General features: G+C 37.2%; 1 long non-coding RNA gene across 2 annotated transcripts in view; it reads left to right on the forward strand.

Moving 5' to 3' along the window:
* Positions 1 to 20384, forward strand: part of LOC110255424 (uncharacterized) — a 169897-nt gene that overhangs the window by 118771 nt on the left and 30742 nt on the right. The window contains exon 3 of one of the 2 annotated variants that reach the window (XR_014815130.1): positions 7559 to 7655. The exons of the other annotated variant lie outside the window; for it this stretch is intronic. This is a non-coding gene — a long non-coding RNA (uncharacterized LOC110255424). Of the gene's footprint in view, positions 1 to 7558; positions 7656 to 20384 lie in introns of those variants that run through there. 2 annotated transcript variants of the gene reach the window in all.

Below are 20384 nucleotides of genomic sequence, written 5' to 3' on the forward strand. Positions count from 1 at the left end.
TTTCACATTCATCAACTATTATTTTTGTACAACGTTGTAAATTGACTATACTTTTATTTTTAAAAAGTTTTTTAAATTACTATTTTTATTATAAAGAGTAAGGAAAATGGTTACAAGACCTGACTATCATAGAAAGGTCAGGTCCAATCCAGGCCACACTGAATGACCTCTGTATTGAGATGATAGAAGGAAAGCAGGAAAACTGGCAGGACAGTCTCATTGAATGGCATGTGGCCTTTAAAATGACTAATCCCTGGGGACCTGACAGAGTCTGAATCAGCTGACCCACAAAACAAAGTACAAAACTTAACATTTCAGATCAAGTAATTGCTAAAAACTTGAGAATCAGATGGCTTTTATTTTTATTTATTTATTTATTGCTTTTTAAGGCCACAGCCGCACTGTATGGAAGTTCTTGAGCTAGGGGTCAAATTGGAGCTGTAGCCGCCAGCCTACACCATAGCTACAGCAATGCAGGATCTGAGCGGCAGCTGCGACTTACACCACAGTTCACAGCAAAACCAGATTCTTAACCCACTGAGCGAGACCTGGGATCAAACCGGAAACTTCATGGGTAACTAGTCAGGTTCGTTGCCACTGAGCCACAGTGGGAATTCTGAGAACCAGATGCCTTTTAACTTTTCACACTTGCTTCTCTAAATAAAACATAATGGAAGTGCCACAGAGAAAACAAAAATGAATATACATCCTGTGGTATAAGGATTACAGGAGGGATCCTCATGAAGTTAATAGTTTTTGTCACCTTTCAGAGTGGGTGGCAACACTACATCCTTGGTCTTGGAGCACAGGCTTAAATGTCTTCTTGCATTTATTGTAGCAAATAGAAGAAGCTGAATGAGATGAAGAATTGTCGATTTGCAAATTTCCTGTATTGAGCCAACAGATAAAAAAGTGCAAGACTAACTGAGTTCTCAGGGCTAAGAGGACAGACTCTTTGCAAAATAATAATGAGAAAACGGAAAATAAAATAAATTACCACTGTAGACAGATGGCAATTGCAGATGGAAAAATGAGAGGGAAAAATTTACATGATGACCCTGGGCTGCTATAAATAACTTTTCGACTTTAAGATAAGGATTTCAAGGACATGGTAAGAAGTATATCATTGAGACTGGGTTCCTTTTCTAAACTTTTTAGTAGCTCCTACCACACAGCCTACTTGTGATTTTATATTAATTGAACTTAAAACATTCAAATTCTCATTTAGTTCCCCTTTCCGTAAGCAGATTTTTGTTGCCCTCGTTATTCCCAATTTGATTATATTATCTGTCTGCTTTTAAATAATTGGCAAACTCCTCAAATAGCACACATCACTTGTCATATATTTTATCACATCTAATACCTAGCAACAAGAAACATATTTAATATGGCACAAGTCAGGCAATCAGCAACCTATTATTCTTAAGGTTCTGCTCACCACTTTATAGAAAAAAATATCATTATTATCTATTCAGGAAAATTATCATTATTATCTATTCAGGATATTTGGATGCATCTGAGTACTTGAGGCTCTATACTACAATTACTTTTATGGTAAAACAAAAAAAATATACTTCCATTCATCCTTTATTCTGAGTTTGTAGTTTTTAATCACATACGTTTTTATGAGAATCACACAGGGTGTTTCATGACACTGGTTTTACCCCTTTTCCCAGATTGTCAATTTCTCACTTTGTGTTGGCTATTTTCTCTAAACAAAGAATGCTCAAGAATCTGGCATCTTAAAACACCTACATGAACCCACATGCACACACATGTGCGCGCATACGCACACCGATCTTTACCTTACCTCCAAACTGGTCTACCCCTGTGCATCTGCTTAATTTTACAGCAGAATGCTTGGTGTATTTTCTAAATCCATGTACTTTTGTTAACTCACCTTCCATTCATTCTCCTAGCTGCTCTAATCTGACTTTTGCTCCTCTTTAACTAGTTACATCCTAGTTTCCAAATCCTACAAACAATTTTGGAAGCTTACTTTTTTGAAGTCTTGTCTTAGCAATCCTTTAAAAAAATCATCTGAATCAGAATCTTGAACTTGATTTCTAAGGAGCCTGAGCTCTCAGGAGGTGTCTGAGGGAAGAGGTAAATCACTAGCCTCCACTTGATCCCATAGGAAGCTCTGAAACATAAATTGTACGGAAGATTCTGCTCCACCCTGAAGCAAATGATTGGAGACGTTATACTTCACCCCCAACAGACACTGGGGTAACTGTCAGGCCCGGAAGGTAAGTCCCCCCTCATTGCCTAAGGGCAAACCTCCAAAGTGAAAGAGAATCCAGGCAATATGGTGAGGACACTAGTGGCATCTGCTACAACCTTCTTCCCACTTGACACTTGACCATTCTTTTCTTGAAACATTCCTGTCTCTTCCTATTACTGTTCTTTAACCATTATTACTATCCAGAGTTGTTCTTATTTAGGTGATCACATTAGAATGCATGGCTCCAAATACCACTATTATACTGATGGCTTCTGTCTTAGGTCAGGTTCCCTAGAAAAGCCTAAAAACAGGGTCTGTTAAAAGTGTTTAGTGAAGAAATATTCAGAGGAGAAAGGAGGTGAAAGAAGGAAGAGAAGGTGGACAAAATAACCAAGCAAGAGTGCGGTCTTGTCTGAGGACTACCTTTGCTTCGATCCCAGGGAGAAGCTCTGGAATGAAAACAGCATCACAGATTTGTTCTCACCTTAAGGAGAGGAGGCTGTATACCCTTATATCTTCATGGCTACCAGTCACTGGTTTTGGTCTGCCTGGTAGAGTGTAGTGTGAGGGGATGGGGAGAACTTCCCTGTAACCAAAAGCATTCCGATGCCTGAGCTCAGGGCACAGGCATTAGAGTGGCCAAGGACAGACTGGTAGATATTGCCTGAATCATTTCATCCACTTGATAGTGTAGTTCTTCCAAATTGTATGTTTTCTAGTGGTTGTGAAATTACAATCAGATATCTTCACATTTTTATTCATTCCCAGATGTTCATTACTGTGTCTCTTCTCAAGAATTCTTTAGCCTTCATTTTCCACTTTTGTTCCTTTCAGACCCCAGGCAAGCCTGTTAAGCTGTTCACCACTGCCAATGAATCCACGTGTGCTCTTGCCCTGTGCCAATTTTCTCTCCATGCACAGTTCTGCCAACTAGGAGGATTTCACCTCACTATTTCCAGGCCACCCTCAAAAGGCCTGGAGTGAGTCAGTTGTCCATCTTCAGGCGACCTATCTGTGATCAGGTTTACCCTTTTCTTTCTTCCTCACCTGGTCATACGGAACCATCCCCCTACCCTTGTATATAAATTTAGGTTAAAAAGAAGCATCAACATTAGTGGTACATGACAGGTGTCTCTGCCACCTGCTCAAGTAGTTTACTTGTGCCTTCTGCACAAGCCCTAGGATATACAACTCCCATTACACAATGGATATCTTTTCATATGCCTGACTTTATGACTTGGTATATCTAGGAGTACCCAAATTATGATGGGCAATTTTGGACCCATGGTCCCTTAGGCCCCATGGTGCTCATTTTTTCTTGGAGTCCAGTAGCATGCCAAGAGCCGTTGACTGCCATATAGTAGTTGTAAAATGTATAAGGCTTGTCCTTACTGTAGAACTTTACAGGTCTACTGTGTTTCTCCTATTTGGCCTTGCCAGAAACTCCAAACAGCATCTTTCTTTACCACTCTAGAATAGAGGATCTGCTAAATTGTACATCCCTAGCAGCAGAACTACTCATATTGCAAACTAGACCTGCTGCAGCATCATCATCTTGATCTTGATTTGAGTCCCTCTCAAAATGAGGAGGCTTCCATTTCACCAAATAAATTGAGAATTAAAGTACTTCTAAGGGTAGAATATACAGACTACAAAACACAAAGGACCTACCAAGCTCTTCTTTAGGGGTATAAAGTGCAAGGTGCAATAATTGTCTCATATTCTGGAAGAAACTCAAAGATGTACTCCAGACCACTAGATTCCTAAACACTACACTAATGTGGCATGTCTGAATTTTTGTAGGGTTTTTCTCCTATCTTCTGGAGCACAAGTACTTTACCAAAGCATCCAGAAATACTTGCCAGTTCTTGCTCAATAGATCCCATTAACATAATGTCATCAATATAGGGGAACAAAGGGCTTCTGTAGAATGTCCAGGTAATTGACGTCACTTTGAACTAAATTATAACAAATGGTAGAATTAATGGAAACATGAAGATTTTGAAAGTATACTCTTGACCTTTCCTTATGAATACTATCTGTTTCTGATCTTCCTTAGTGATAAGCAAGTAAAAGAACACATTTACCTAGTTGATAATCACATACCATGTAGGTCATGCAATGTTAATCTGCTCTAGCAAAGATACCACAACTAGAGTATTTTACTTGTTTATGAGAGTAGCCCATCATCTGTGAATTTGCAAATGAGACTTCAACCAATCCAACAGGTTGTTCTGAAGCAAGAACTCTTCAGAATTGTCCCAAACTGAGACAAACTGCCCAGGGCTTTAGGTGCCCCCCTATCAGCCAGTCATTGGCAGAATCTTATCTCCTGGGCAAGGTCTCCTTGAACAATATAATTCCCTGAGACCAAGCACAGCTATGTGCTAATAGTAACCCATATTCCCAGCAACTGGGGAAAGTGATACTTAAAAAGAGAGCATCTGGATGTTCCCACTGTGGGTTAGGGAAACAAATCCAACTAGTATCTGTGAAGACACAAGTTCGATCTCTGGCTTCACCCAGTGGGTTAAGGATCCAGCGTTGCCATGAGCTATGGTGTAGGTAGCAGACACAGCCCAGGTCTGGCATTGCTGTGGCTGTGGTGTAGGTTGGCAGCTACAGTTCCGATTTGACCCCTGGCCTAGGAGCCCCCATATGTCACTGGTGTGGCCCTAAAAAGACAAAAAAAAAATAGAAATGTCAGCAGTAAATAAGCACCATCTGCTATGGTCCCTGAATATCATAGGAAAATGGCTTTGTGTTGATAAATTTTTCCTAATCCAGCTTTATATCCCGCCCCCTTGATCTAGTACCCCTCAGTGTCCCCTCACAGTCATACTCTTCTATTTCTTGGCAGTACATGGAAGACCCAGAAGATTCAGAGGAGTTTAAATTTTCAAAGGTTTTGAGGGCATCTGTCCAAACACCCTCATTCCATGTTTCAAGATACCACTCCTTCCTTAGCAGGGGTAACCTTGATTCAGAAGACTTGTCTAGGCTGAGAATTTAACTGTCTGTGAAATTCTTCCACTCCGTGCTTGATGTTCATCTGTGTTTATCCTCCAAATGTAGGAGAAAAGAATTTCTTTAAAGATGTCTTGGAGGCCCTCTGACTCTCACACTTTTCTTTAAATCATTATTTAATAGATCTGAGACTAATCATTTCCTTTTATCAGTCAATCACCGATGCTTATTAACAGCCACAGTCCTTATAGTTATTATTTCTCCAAAACCTCTCAACTGTGAAGTATCACTGCTTCCCCTTCCATGTGTAAGCCATCCCAGGATACCACGGATGAAATCCAGCATTTGCGCTGCTAGCACATATCAAGAAATATCAATAGTCTATTTACCACTAGTGACAGTATCCACTTTGCCATACAGCTGGTAACTATTCCAATTCCAGACTCCCACTGTTACAATCTATTTCATAGCCCAGTACAGGACCTTGTTCAAATTATTTACTGATGTATATGTTAGAAAATTAGCAATAGTGACAGGCTCAATGTTTTTACTGGGCCTACCCTTTCAAAATGTCTAGGGCATAATTTTGGGTTTTCCCAAGTTGATCAATGTGTGTGTGTGCTCTCTGATTTTGCTTCAGAAAATCTCAAAGTCTTTCTACATATTGATTTTTTTTAATATTATGAAATCAAACTGACATGAATGCATATTAAAAATAGATTGAAGAAATGAAAGGCAGTGGAGTACAGAAAAGGAACAAGGCAATTATTTTCAAGCTTATTTTATCGCAACATCATTCATTTCCTAAAGTCAAAAATATTCTGTATCTGTTATTCAGCATAGTTTTGTAAATTGGGGAACTGATTTGCTAAATGTGTTCACAATATTATTTATAAATGAGTCGCTGAAGACTACAAGGTAGTGTATGTTGTGGCATTCTTGGTAAGAAACTGTTTAATACAAAATAATTAAATTCCTAGTTGTCAAAATTAAGTTTTGAAAAATAAGATATATTAATATGTTATTACATTAATAAATGTAATATCAATGAAAGTAACACAAAATATTGATGAATCTATTAATCTTGATTATTCCATAATTCAATCTTCTATTTATTCTTGGACAATCTAAATTACTACCATATCAAATAGCATTGCAAATAGGTTTAAAATATATATGTAGGATTTCCCATTGTGCCTCAGTGGGTTAAGAACACAATGTTGTTTCTGTGAGAATGTGGGTTTGATCCCTGGCCTCACTCAGTGAATTGAAGACCTGGCATTGCCGTAAGCTGTGGTATAGTTTGTAGATGAGGATCTGATCTGATGTTGCTGTGGCTATGGCATAAGACCTAGCTGCAGCTCTAATTTGACCCCTAGCCTCAGAACTTCTAAATGCCACAAGTGCAACTGGTAAAAAAAAAAAAAAAAAAAAAAAAAAAAAAAAAAGTGTGTGCGTGTGTGTGTGTGTGTGTGTGTATAATATATATTAGAATTTACAAGCCACATTACTGAGTAACATGTGAACCTCTTAGGGCAGCGACTACCATATTGGAAGTACTTGAATGTTAGCTATTACTATGTTATTATCTCTAAAAGTAAAGACATATGCAAAGATCCTTAAGGAAAGCGTTAATGGCAATTCATCTTAAATAGTAATACAGTATTTCTCATGAAGAAGCTATGATTTGCCAATCATAACTGACTCCTTATGATAAACCAGTGTCTAGCATTTTTGTTTTGTTTTAATGGGAACAGTCTAAATAAAAAATAATTTCCCAATCATGTTTGTAGTATGATTTGATAAAATTTAGAATATTTTATCAAATTTGCTACATTTAAGCAATTTTTTCTGTTCTTCCTACAGATTATCAATTTATGAACACCATCTCATCAAATCATAAATATCACACGTATTTTAGAGTTTAAAAGGGCATTTATAGCCATCAAATTCAAGTTCCCATTCAGGGCAGAATGGGAGTCTATAACATCTATGATCGGTTCAGCCTCAATTGAAATACTTCCCATGTGATGGATCTTTGTTGTTTTGCCTACTGATCATGTCTTCTCCTTATTCTAGTAAGAATATACATACTTTACTTCCATGCTCCTCCTCTACCTCATTTCACTTTGTATGGCTCTTGGAAAGGAACTTTGCTCTGGGAGTAACATAAATAACTCAGCACTAGCTCATTAGCATATCGAATCCCCCAGCCACAGTAAATGAGATCAGGATAGATATGTGCCCCATATTAATCCAAGAATACGGGAAAGAGTGTCTCCCTTTCCTACCAGTTTATACATTGGAAGATATGGGTCTGAGTTACTGGTGGCTGTTTTGTAGCATTCTTTATTATCTGTGGAACAGAGTAAATTGGGAAGCAGAAATGAAGATGGAGAAAAACAAGTTTTCGATGATGTAATGTGAGCCCTTGGATTATGCTGCACCTGGAATTTTCAGTTGAGTGAGTCAATAAATTTCCTTTTTGTTATTGTGGTTTTGTTTCTCTTTAGGTTTTAGCCAAGGAAGTATTGGGTTTTCTGTCAACTACAAACAGAAGTATGACAACTGACACATCAAATAGGTGTCTTCATAAGTTGCTCTTACTTTTTAGGTGCCATTGAATTGAAGCAAGAATTTTCTCTCTCTCCGTATTCTCTACCCATCACTTCATTTTGAACTTGGGGCTAACTTTAACCTTCGCCGCTAAATTAGGCATCTCTCTGCTGTGTACAGAACTGTTTGGCACACAGGGAACAAACACTATATGAAAATTGACTTACATATACAAGAATTTACATTTCCAATGTTGTATGTAATTAAGATTAATAGTCAAATTGGATTACTAAGTATTGTTAATAGAAATGTCTCTTGCAAGGTTAACTTATTTTTGTCTTTTTCCTTCAAAAATCTATAAAAACATTTAGCAGATAGTGGGTCTCCATTGGAATCAGAAGCCCTTTAAATAAACCATAAAAATATTTCAAATAGTTAAAAATATTCAGATTTTAAAACACCACTGTTCATAATCATTAAAATGATATAAACTGGTAATGAAACCAGTATCTGGAATTAACCAAAATATACTTAGATATAAATGACTAGGAATAATAATATCCCATCATTGAACATCTATATATACTTATTAGAATGTAGGCACTATGCTTAGGGCTTTAATTGTGTTATTTTATTTTATTTTCCTAACAGTCTTTAAGGTAGGTACCAAAAATGATCTCCCTGAACCTCAGTTTCTTCATCTGTAGAATACGGTTAAGAAATTTCCCAAGATTATATAATAATACATCCAAGCAGGCTTACCTCAAAGTCCATGCTCTTCATCTAAAGCTATAACAAATAAATCTATAAAATATAGGCAGGCATTCTGAATGGAAAAATTTTTAAAGAAAAATCTTTTATTTATTATTTAATCAACCTAAATTCTCTTAATTTGCCCAAACACATTCAACCTCTTATAGTGATACTGAAGGGTCTATAGAATGCACTGCCATCCCATAAATATTTTCATGTTCCCTTCCATTTTTTGGCATGATTTCAAGAAACCATAATGAATACTAAATGATGATGTCCGAGAGTACAAAGGAGTTCATAGGTCAAAATAATATGTCAAGAGGCCATGGGAAGAGAATGTTAACCGATTCACTAACTTTTTAAAAACTATTTTAGACTTCTCTTACAGCATGGGGATCATAGATTTCCCAGCAATGATGATAATCTTGCCTCATTCTAGTCTATCCTCCCATTAAGAAAAACTAAATGTAATGTAAGCTAGAATGTGATAAATAATGTAAGAGAAACTCACACAGACGTGAGAAAGTAATCAATTAAAGTTGACGTGGGAATCAAGCTACAACTTTTCTTTTAGGAAAATAAAAGTTTATTTTTAAAAATCAATGTTCTTGGAGTTCCCATCATGACTCAGCAGTAACGAACCCAACTAGTATCCGTGAGGATGCAGGTTTGATCCCTGCCCTCACTTGTGGGTTAAGGATCTGGCGTTGTTGTGAGCTGTGGTGTAGGTCACAGACGCAGCTCAGATCTTGCTGTGGCTGTAATGTAGGCGGGCAGCTGCAGCTCTGATTCGACCCCTAGCCTGCGAATTTCCATATGCTGTGGGTGCAACCCTAGAAAAAAAGACAAAAAAAAAAAAAAATCAATGATTTCCATGCATTTCGGGGTATTTCACATTAGGATGGTGGAGAAACCCCTGGTTTCTCTCCACAGGTGCATCTGTCAGTGTGCACATTCCTGGATCCCAGGGGCACAGTTGCTGTCATTAGTGGGTGATCTACTGACCCCAGGTTCTGGCCACAGTAACTTCCAATAGCTATTCCTGAGGAGTTTTATTCATGATGGCAGAAATTTTCATCCTCTTCCCCCTCCTGAATTCCTGTGTTGAAACATCGTTGGCCCAGAGAAGGAAAACATTCAATAAATAGTTTTTGAATAAACTAAATAAAGACATAGATCTTAGCAATTGCTATCAATTCAATAAATAGTTTTTGAAATAAACTAAATAAAGGCATAGATCTTAGCAGTTGGCATCAACCACTAATGAAAACTGTCTTCAGCACTTGTTTGCCTTAACCACTCTAAATTTCAGGTATTTCTTGCCTCTGGGGCACTTTTTAGATTTCCAGTAACTGGATGGCTCCAGGGTAATTTCTGAGCACTTTCTATTGAGAATTTCAAGAAATAGTCCCTGCTGAGCACTCTAAGATAAAAATCCTACATGCTCCTTGAAACGGCTCTCTGGAATCGATCCAAAATTCTTTGGAATTGTAACCTTACCACAAATCCAAAGACTTATCACAAAGTCACATGGCTAGCTGTCAGTTTCTTATTCATGTGTGCCAACACAGAGCACAGTTCCCCTGACTCTCTAAGGGAATTCTTTTTAGTCAAAGTTATCAGTAATTCAGTTCATCAAATGTGTCCTGAGTGCCTACTATAAGGAAGCATTCTTCCAGATACTTAATATATGACTCATGAATTTCTCCTAAGGACTTCAAACTCAATTAAATATGGAAATTAGCAAAAGCTCCAGATTCCCCTTCACATATGGTTTGATATCTTACATCATACAGTACTTTGACATTCATAAAACAACCTTACACAGATTTCCTAACTTAGAGCTTCTCATAAGTTCTTTGAGGCTTACATAAAATACTTCCATTTTATGGATGAAGAAAATTTTAGAATAAGCATGTTGGCTAATGTCACCCCAACTCCTAAACACCAAAGTGAGCAGAAAAAACAGTGATTGTTTTTTCACCCAGGTCAAGAGACATTTTCCACTGTATCTTTCTGTATGTTCCCAAGGACTGTATTTTTTTTTTTTTTGCGCTGTTATTCTAGGTAGGTATTGATTGATTTATATTTTATTTATGTATTCTATTTTTAGGCACTTCATCTCTTCAAAATACCAGAAATACAGTGTATATATAACATCTTTATATAAGGCTATTTTACATTCTAAAGGGAAAAATAAAACACATATAGGTATCTATAAGCTAAAACAAGAAGTGAAACATGGAGTTCCTGTTGTGGCTCAGTGGTTAACGAACCTGACTAGCATCCATGAGCACGTGGGTTTGATCCCTGCCCTCACTCAGTGGGTTAAGGATCTGGTTGCCAAGAGCTGTGGTGTAGGTCATAGACATGACTCAGATCCTGCATTGCTGTGGCTCTAGCATAAGCCAGCAGCTACAGTTCGAATTTGACCCCTAGCCTGGGAACCTCCATATGCCATGGGTGTGGCCCTGAAAGACAAAAAGACAAAAAAAAAAAAGTGAAACATGCTATAAAAGAGCTCCAAAAATGAAAGTATATGGAAAATATCACTTCCAGCTGGGGAAACAGAAAGTAAGATTGTCTGCAAACAAGACACTAGAAATACGTGACTAAAAACAAAAAATTCCATCTAATGATATTTACAAAACATCCCACTATTTTATTAAGTTACAAGCTAAGGAAAAGACAGAAGAAAACTATGACCCATTTAAAGTTCATGACATTAGTTTGCATCTATTAACCCCAAGTCTATTCTCCAAGTCCATGATTTTCTTTTCTGTGGAAAGGTTAATTTGTGCCATGTATTAGATTCCAGATATAAGTGATATCGTATGGTGTTTGTCAGCTATTGCCTTTGGAATGGATTGGAAATGAGATCCTGCTGTGTAGTGCTGGGAACTATGTCTAGTCACTTATGATGGAGGATGAGAATGTGCGAAAATAGAATGTGTACATGTATGTGTAACTGGGTCACCATGCTGTACAGTAGAAAAAAATTGTATTGGGGAAATAGCAATTTTAAAAAAACTAAAAAAAGTGGATAGTTATTTCTTAATAAAAAATAAAAAAATAAAGTTCATGACATTATTCTTGCATCAAAAAAAAAAAACTGTTCGTGCAATACAAATGCATAAATTCCCACAGTGGCAAGTTGTGGGTGCTAAGTTAATCAAAGATCTCCACCCACCCACCCCAATGCACTTTTCATTGGAGAAAATTTAGTCTAAATTGATAGAAAATTATAAGCTTCCCAGTTTAGCTGAAACCCATCAGAGATAAATCTTTGTCAGCGCTGGAAGAATTATTTCTTCCTGGTTAAACTGCATGTGTTAAGAGTATTTCATATTCTGTTCATTCAGTTGATTACACATAACACACACACACACACACACACACACACACACACACAAATCCTGGCACAGTCATGTACAATCCAAATTTGAATAAACCGTAAGCACATCCTTAGTGCCAACTATAATTATGTGGCTTAGATACCAGGTGGAAACTCATCAGCCAATATTGTCCTCTTAGAGATAATGTGTTCACCAAAAATGTGCTTGCATCAATTAGCCTGTCTTATTTTTCATGTCAATTTCTCTTCCAATTTTAAAGTATTGTGCTGAAACCAAAAAGAGACATGATTTTGTTTTCAAGAGGCAATGCTTTTAGCTAATAGCTATGGTTTTTGTTGTTCTTTTGTGTTTTTTTTTTTTAAGTTATGTCTCTAAGGACAGTTAGTATTTGTTTTGATTTTTCTTTCAATATGTTATTAAGATAGAAGAGAAAATCATTTATTTGAAAAGTTTTAAAACCTTGAGATTAAAAACCCAAATCCATTGGCGTAGAGAACTAGGGGCAATCAAAAGCTTAGAAATAGGAACTCAGATTGAGTGAGAAAAGGAAGTTACAGCAGCACAATTAAGTGAGCCACAAAGCATATAAACTTATTTTGTGACAATAACCAAAATTTGGGTCATTGAGATGTTAAAGGCATTGTAAATAAAGCATTATGGCTATATCTCATATATGTAGAGTGCTTTATAACTTGGCACTTTACAAATATTCACAATTCATAATTTTGGGTGTTTTCTTTATCTACTTCATATTTGAAGTAGGTGTTTTCATTTTTCAGTTGTAGAAACTGAAGCCCAGAAGGCTAGGTATTGAACAAAGTCATAAGTTGAGTTTGTGGAGGAGAAAGGATGTGAAACTTGGGCTTCTGTTTCCCAGTTTCAGTGCCTTTTTACCACCCTACACTCCTGTGGAGTGGTTTCAAAATTTCCAAAAATGAAAGTAGACCTGGCTTTTTTACGAAGGTAAGCCGCAGAATGGAGGGAATGTCCTTCACCCGGAAGAAGGGATCCTGAGCAAGTGGGTCAGAAACTGCCAGAAGCAAATGTATTCATATTATTTAAAATCCTTTTTTAAAATACAAATTAAACATACTCAAAGGAAAAAATTAAAAATTAAAAAAAAATTAGGGTTGGAAAGGCTTGGGGTCACTGAATGACAAATTGAAAGTTAAAGCTGATTTAAGGACATTTTAGGACCAACTGGGTAATAAAATGAGGTTTTTTTATCAATAGCTAATAATGACTGAGGACTTATTTACTCGGCCCTGTACTAAGCATTTTAAGCACACTGCATCACTGAATCTGCACATTATGAAAAGGTACTACTGTGTTCTCCATCTTACAGATGAGCTAATAAAGAGATTGAGGAATTTTCCCAAAGCCACAAGCTGAAAAGTGGCAAAGGCAAGATTTGAACCCTGAAAGTCCGAGTCCAAAGTCTAAAGTCCTAACCACCATACCACCTGTACTATCTACTTCTTAATGAATCCAAAATATGTCAATAGTATACAATTATGTTATTACAATCCTTATTAGGATCCTAAAATAGATATAATCCACACATGCTTTATACGTGGGAAAACTAAATTTTAGAGACTAAGTGGAAAAATTTTAAACATCTGAGTAGCTCCCATCAAAGTCAGAAGAGGAACAGGAGAAAGTGGTCTCACAGGAGGCAGGAAAAGGAGCCTCTTATGAAAGAGGAAGGAAACTGAGAGGAAAACCACACATCAAGTAAAATAGGATATTTAAGCCCCCATATCATTTAATAGTTCATCAGCAACCTGGCAAGAGTCATTTCACTTAAGCCATTTGGGGGAAGGGATATAAATCAAACTTCTAGAGGTGAGTGAATGAATGTGAAGTGAGGAAGTGTCAAAGTGTGAAGGAAAGAGAAGAGGGCAGTAGCTAGAGGGGGACATTGGCTAAGAGTTTATTCCTGACATGAAGGTTTGTTTGATTGTTTGTTTGTTTGTTTGTTTTATGGCCACACCTGTGGCATATGGAGGTTCCCAGGCTAAGGGTCAAATCAAAGTTGCAGCTAAGGCCTATGCCTTACCCAAGGCAACACCAGATCCAAGCCTCTGCAAGCCCAGGAATCCAACCCACATCCTCACAGACACATTGTTAGGTTCTTAACCTAGAGCCATGACAGGAACCCCCACAAAGATGTTTAAACATGTTTAAATGGAGATGGCGAAGACTCTCTGCAAAGGAAGAGATTTAAGCTACACGAATGGGATGAGGTGACCAAAGAAACTAAATCCTGAAAGGGGAAAGAAAGATGGAATTCACAGCATTTGTGGAGGGATTTACCTAGACAGGGTGAGGGCTGCCTATTTCAGGATGTCAAGAGGGGGATTGAAAAAGTGGTTTAAAATACAAATGCTAAAGTATTGGTTTATTTTTATAGGTGAAGAGGAGGAGAGATAAGTGGCGGAGAGCCATCTGAGCATGCAGGGTCATGGGAAGACTTAGGAGTTCAAAGGATGAGGAAACTTACATCAACTAAAAGTACATCAAAGCTTAATTTCAAAACATTGGGCATATGGAATAAGATTAGTAACAGTTTGTCATCTGGGGAAATACAACATGTAAATCTCACCCTATCCCACAGAACACTCATATGTTTTGGAAAATAAGTTTATTAATCTTCTCCCTGTTATTTTAGGACAGGCAAAATTATTGTGAATCATTAGTTATATGGAACTTCTCCCACCATGACATTTTAATTAATTTTTCTTCTAATGTGCCCTGATGGCCTCTCTATATATTCCATTTTTATATAGAAGTTTTAAAGGTTACTTTCCTACAGTTATTACAAAATATTAGCTATATTCCCCATGTTATACGATACATCCTTGAGCCTACCTTACACACAATAATTTGTACCTCCCACCCTTCCACCTTCTATTACCCCTTCCAGCTATCCCCACTGCTAAGCCCTAGTTTGTTCTCTATATATGTATCTGTTTCTCTTTTGTTATATTCACTATTTTTTCTCTTTTTAGATTATACATATAAGTGATGTCATACAGTATTTGTCTTTCTCTTTCTGACCTATATCACTTAGCATAATGTCTTCCAAGTCTATCCACATTGCTGCAGATGGCAAAATTTCATTCTTTTTATGGCTGAGCAATATTCCAGTGTGTGTGTGTGTGTGTGTGTGTGTGTGTGTGTGTCACATCTTATTTATACATTCGTCTGTTGATGGACATTCAGGTTACTTCCATATCTTGGTAATTGTAAATAATGCTGCTGTGAACATTGGGATGCATGTATCCTTTTGAATTAGCGTTTTTGGTTTTTTTCAGATATATTCCCAGGAGTGGAATTGTTGGGTCAAATGGTAGTTCTATTTTTAGTTTTTTGAGCAACTTCCATAGTGTTTTCCACAGTAGCTGCAAAAATTTACATTCCCCAAGAATGATGCAAAAGGGTTCCCTTTTCTCCACGTCCTCGCCAACATTTGTTATTTGTGTTCCTTTTGATGATAGCCATTCTGACAGGTGTGAAGCCATACCTCATTGTGGTTTTGATTTGTGTTTCCCTGAAGATTAGTGACGTTGAGCATCTTTTTGTATTCCTATTGGTCATCTACATTTCATCTTTGAAAAAATTTCTATACAATTCTTCTGCCCATTTTTTTGTTTTGTTTTGTTTGTTTGCCTTTTCTAGGGCCGCTTCCCATGGCATATGGAGGTTCCCAGGCTAGGGGTCCTGTCAGAGCTCTAGCCGCAGCAATGCCAGATCCAAGCCGTGTCTGCGACCTACACCACAGCTCACCAGATTCTTAACCCACTGAGCAAGGCCAGGGATCAAACCTGCAACCTCATGGTTCCTGGTTGGATTCATTAACCACTACGCCACAACGAGAACTCCTCTTCTGCCTATTTTTAAATCAGGTCGTTCGTTTTTTGGATGGTGAGTTGTATGAGCTGTTTAAATACGTTGGATATTAATCCTTTATTGGTCATATTATTTGTAAATATTTGTCATTAGGTTATGTGCATTAGCTGAGTTTCTCAGTAGAAAATATGAAAAAAAGATATTATGAGAATATATTAAAAATGAAGTTAGGGAAAGCATTTTATTCCCATAGTCCCAAAAATGGCTTATATAACTGCATAAATCCCATGAGCTTATAGAATTTGCTTTTGGCCAAAGCTGCAGATGCTAAATAGTTATCCAAATATCTAACCCATCTAGGTTGCCAAAACTAGACTTGCAATCCTTTTGCTTTAGGCTCTGCATCGCTTCAGGCTCTTCTAATTCCTCTTTGAACCACTTAGAATACAAAACTTTTTTTTTTAATAGTTTCAGCAGTCAGTAAGTAAGCAAGTTTTCATGGAAAGTCCAAAATATATAAGAGCAGAATCATAGAAGAAGGGGTCCTTTTCCCCAGGTATGTGAAAAGGAAAGGTTTCACTGTATTCTAGGCATTCTTCTTAACATTTCACATGCATTTTCACTTTCATCTTCATGACCACACTTTAAAAGGTAACTGTAGTAATATCATCCTCCAAGGATGTTTTTACTTAGGTGTTCATAAATTATTAATTATTTAATAGAAAGAGTTGCATCTTGAAATCACTGAAAACAAAAATGCACATTTTAAGCATTTGTATTTCAGAAGAAAAATCAATATACATCTTTTTTTTTTTTTTGTCTTTTATCTTTTTAGGGCCAACCTCATGGCATATGGAAGTTCCCAGGCTAGAGGTCAGAGCTGCAGCTCCCAGCCTACACCACAGCCACAGCAATGTCAGATCTGAGCAGCATCTGTGACCTACACCGTAGCTCACAGCAATGCCAGGTCCTTAACCCACTGAGCAAAGCCAGGGATCAAACGTGCATCCTCATGGATATCAGTTGGATTCATCACTGCTGAGCCACAAGAGGAGCTCCTGTACATCTTATTTTAAACAGTCTAAGAATTCTAATGCATTCTATAATGCAACTTTCCACACCACCAATAAATATTGACATAGTATTGCTTTCAGAGCTAAACAAGATGAAAAACTTATAGGGAAGCTTTCTCTGTTAATAAATATCGGCTTCCTTTCCCTTTACTCCAGGTCAGCAAAATCCCAATAGATAAGTACCCAACTCAATTCTAGAGTTTTATATAACTATTACAGGTTGTTTTTCTGAAAGAATAATTTAAAGGCCTCTAGCTCTATCTGCATATTTTCACACTAAAAATATAAAAGTGAGCAATTCTTCAGCAAATAGAGACTCTTTAGTAAACTGGAAATTTCCAAATAGACCACTCAGTCATTTTCAGTGTCAGTGTATCAATATTTATTTTGGGGAGTTCTCTTCTGATGCAGCAGGTTAAGGATAAGGATCCCTGTTGTCTTTGCGGTGGCTTGGGCCACTACTCTGGTATAGGTTTGATCCTGGCCCAGGAACTTCTGCATACCATGAGTGCAACAACAACAACAACAAAAAGATTTATTTTGAATGTTCTTAATGCGCTTTCAGAAATATGATTTTCTCTTAACATTATTTTCAAATGTGGTTTTTCAGCTCTCGTAAGTGTAATGCTAATGCATTCTTTGCATCATATGATTTCTGTGAGATTGTATCAATCATTTTCCACAATGCAGATTACACTTAAAATGAAATGCAGTGGTAGCCACAAACAAAATACTATTATACAGACCTGTTGCTCTTCCTGAAAAAATTTAACCTGGACTCTTTACAGTTAGTTCTTTACTACAGTGTGAGTGACATATCATTTGGTTTTAGTCCTTTCCTGACTGTGGAAATTGACTCCAGTTTTGGGATTCATAATTTAAGGAAACACGGAGTTCCTGTTGTGGCTCAGTGGTAATGAACCTGACTAATATCCATGAGGACACAGGTTCGATCCCTGGTCTCCCTCAGTGGGTTAAGGATCTGGCATTGCCGTGAGCTATGGTGTAAGTCACAGATGCAGCTTGTATCCTGTGTTGCTGTGGCTGTGGTGTAGGTTGGCAGCTGCAGGTCCAATTAGACCCCTAGCCTGGGAACTTCCATATGCCACGGGTGCGGACCTAAAAAGACAAAATAATAAGAATAATAGTAGTAGTAGTAATAATAATAATAAATAATAACTTAAGAAAACAGTAACTCTTTCTACTTTTTCAGTAAAAAAGATATAAATATTATAAAGGACCCTTGGTTTTTAATTCCCTCTGTGTATCCATACTTGTATATTTTTGTTGAATGCCTGACTTTGCCCTATGATCTAATTATTAAAATCAGCCCTAATAAAGGAATCCATGCTTGGCTGTGATAAATTTAATTGAGACATAGTCTCAACATTTTTTTTTATAATTTAAGTTTTTTTCCAAAAGCTTATTTTGTAGAAATGGTTTTTTTAGTAGGATGGAAATTGATTCCTTATCTAGTCATTTGGTTTCCACTACAACCAAATATACAATGGGTCTTGTCTACAACTTCATTCATTTATGCTTCCTTTCTATACGTATTTCTTAAAAAAGAAAAAGTATACTCACTCAAGAGAAAAGAAAAATGACAATGTGATAAATTAAAGAGAATTATTTTACACTCTTTGTTATTTCATCCACATAGAATTGGTAATCTCGTTTTTAAACATCAAGGAAACAAAGCATCATGGGGGTGGGGGATGTTGAGCAAGAAAACACCTTCGAATTTTCTTTCCTTTTTCCCACTCCCCCCTTCCTCTAGCAACCATGGCTCCTCCTTCCCTCAGTTCAGGAGTATAGGGAGAAGTAGCTCTGATCACACTTGGGAGAGCTGAAACTATGTGGGCAGTTTGGCAGAACTGTCTCAAGACCCAGTGAAGTTCAAGCAATGAGCCTTCTCCCCTCTCTGCCTCATTTAACGAGCCTTCTTACAACTGCCTCCTGAAGCCTGTGCCTTCCCATGTTTTCCTCTATAGTCATCCTTAGAAAAGTCCTGGTTGACTGATAAAGTAGGTCCTTATTCTCACTGAATGGTTGTTTTTTTCCTGGGACCTTTTCACGTGATTCTAAAGTAAAGCACAGCTGCTGCATGCACCCTATGTCTCACACACATATTAACATTTTCATCCTTACATGGATAAGCTACGTAAGGCCCTATAATATGTGAGAAGCAACTTCATTTTTCCACACAATATTAACCGTGTTTCTTAACCCAAGCAAAGATTCCTTCACAAATCAAAAAATCATTCCATTGTCTTAACTGGATATTGCTTATGAGGAAATGCTAACAAGCTTATTTTTTCTCCTTGTATTGTATGTTTGTGCAAGTGAAAACACTTGAATGAATGGTGACGTCAAAGCTTTTACTCTTAGCAGCCAGCAATCTGATGGGGAGGTACAGCTAACCCTTGGGGAAAATAAGGAGAACTAACAGAACACATTCTTTCAGCTGTACTCAGCCAAATGAGGAGTATAGCATCAAAATGCTCCTAAGAAACACAACTTTCCAGCCTCAGTAATTTTATAAGTAACAGTTTTCTTATTATTTTCCAGAGAGAAGTGGTTTATCCTATATTTTAAAGTTATTCTTGAGGGTTGTTTTTCTTTTGTTTTGCTTGCCACAACTAATTCAAATACATTGAGAAATGAAGGAGAAATCTTTCTTACTATTAAATTACATTCTTCCAAAATCATCATGACTTAACAAAGACTCCTGAAAACTTCTGAATATTGTCTTAAATCAGTGGTTCTTTGACTTCGGTGTGCATCAGAATCCTGCAGGGCTTGTTAAAGCAGAACCGGGTGCCCTACACCCAGAGTTTCTGGTTCAGCAGGAGTGAGACGGAGCCTGAGAATTTACATCCCTGACAAGGACCCGGTGACACTTATTCAGGGATCACACTTTGAGAATTATAAGGAACAATAAATAATAGTCTGCTGTATTTATGACAGCACTCTCTCAAATTGATAATCTTGTAATAAGAATTTAACAGTTCAATAGTGAAGAGAAATAGCTCCGATTATGTCCTGAAATGGCAATAATAATTAGTTTTAGTTGGTTTAAAAAATTAACTCTCTTAAAATACAAGGTATGTCAGGATTTCTATAACTAATCAGCTGATGGGACAGCAGTTGTATGCATGTTTCTATCCCAAGGTACCAAGTCAACTTTCATTGTCCTTGGCCTGTGACCTAAACTAGGTCATGAGCTTCTCATTGGAAAGATCCTCAGAGGATAACTAGCCAAATGTCAGGCATGCCATTTATGGAGCAGAGAACATATAAATAGGAGACGCAGGAAAATGAGGGGAAAGGGAGAGCAATGAGAGAATGAGGCCTTGAAAAAGCAAAGCCTCACCTATAATCTGTTATCATGACAATTTGCCTAGTCTGCTAAGAAAGTCTATTCCAAACTATAAGAGTAGATCTTGGCCTGATATTGAAAGGAACATTGCAAGTCTTTGCACTGTGACCACTGTCTTTTTCCTTCCCTTTTTCTACTTCCTAGCAGTGGAAATTTCCTGTTGGTGTTTTTAATTAAACAAGACCACCATCAGGACTACATAAAAGTGATGTATTTCATACGGT

The sequence above is a fragment of the Sus scrofa genome, chromosome 9 (genome assembly GCF_054392235.1).
Source record: "Sus scrofa isolate SSC_HxYL_T2T_F1_AM1 chromosome 9, Sscrofa_HxYL_maternal_Yorkshire_Landrace_v2.0, whole genome shotgun sequence".
NCBI lineage: Eukaryota > Metazoa > Chordata > Mammalia > Artiodactyla > Suidae > Sus > Sus scrofa.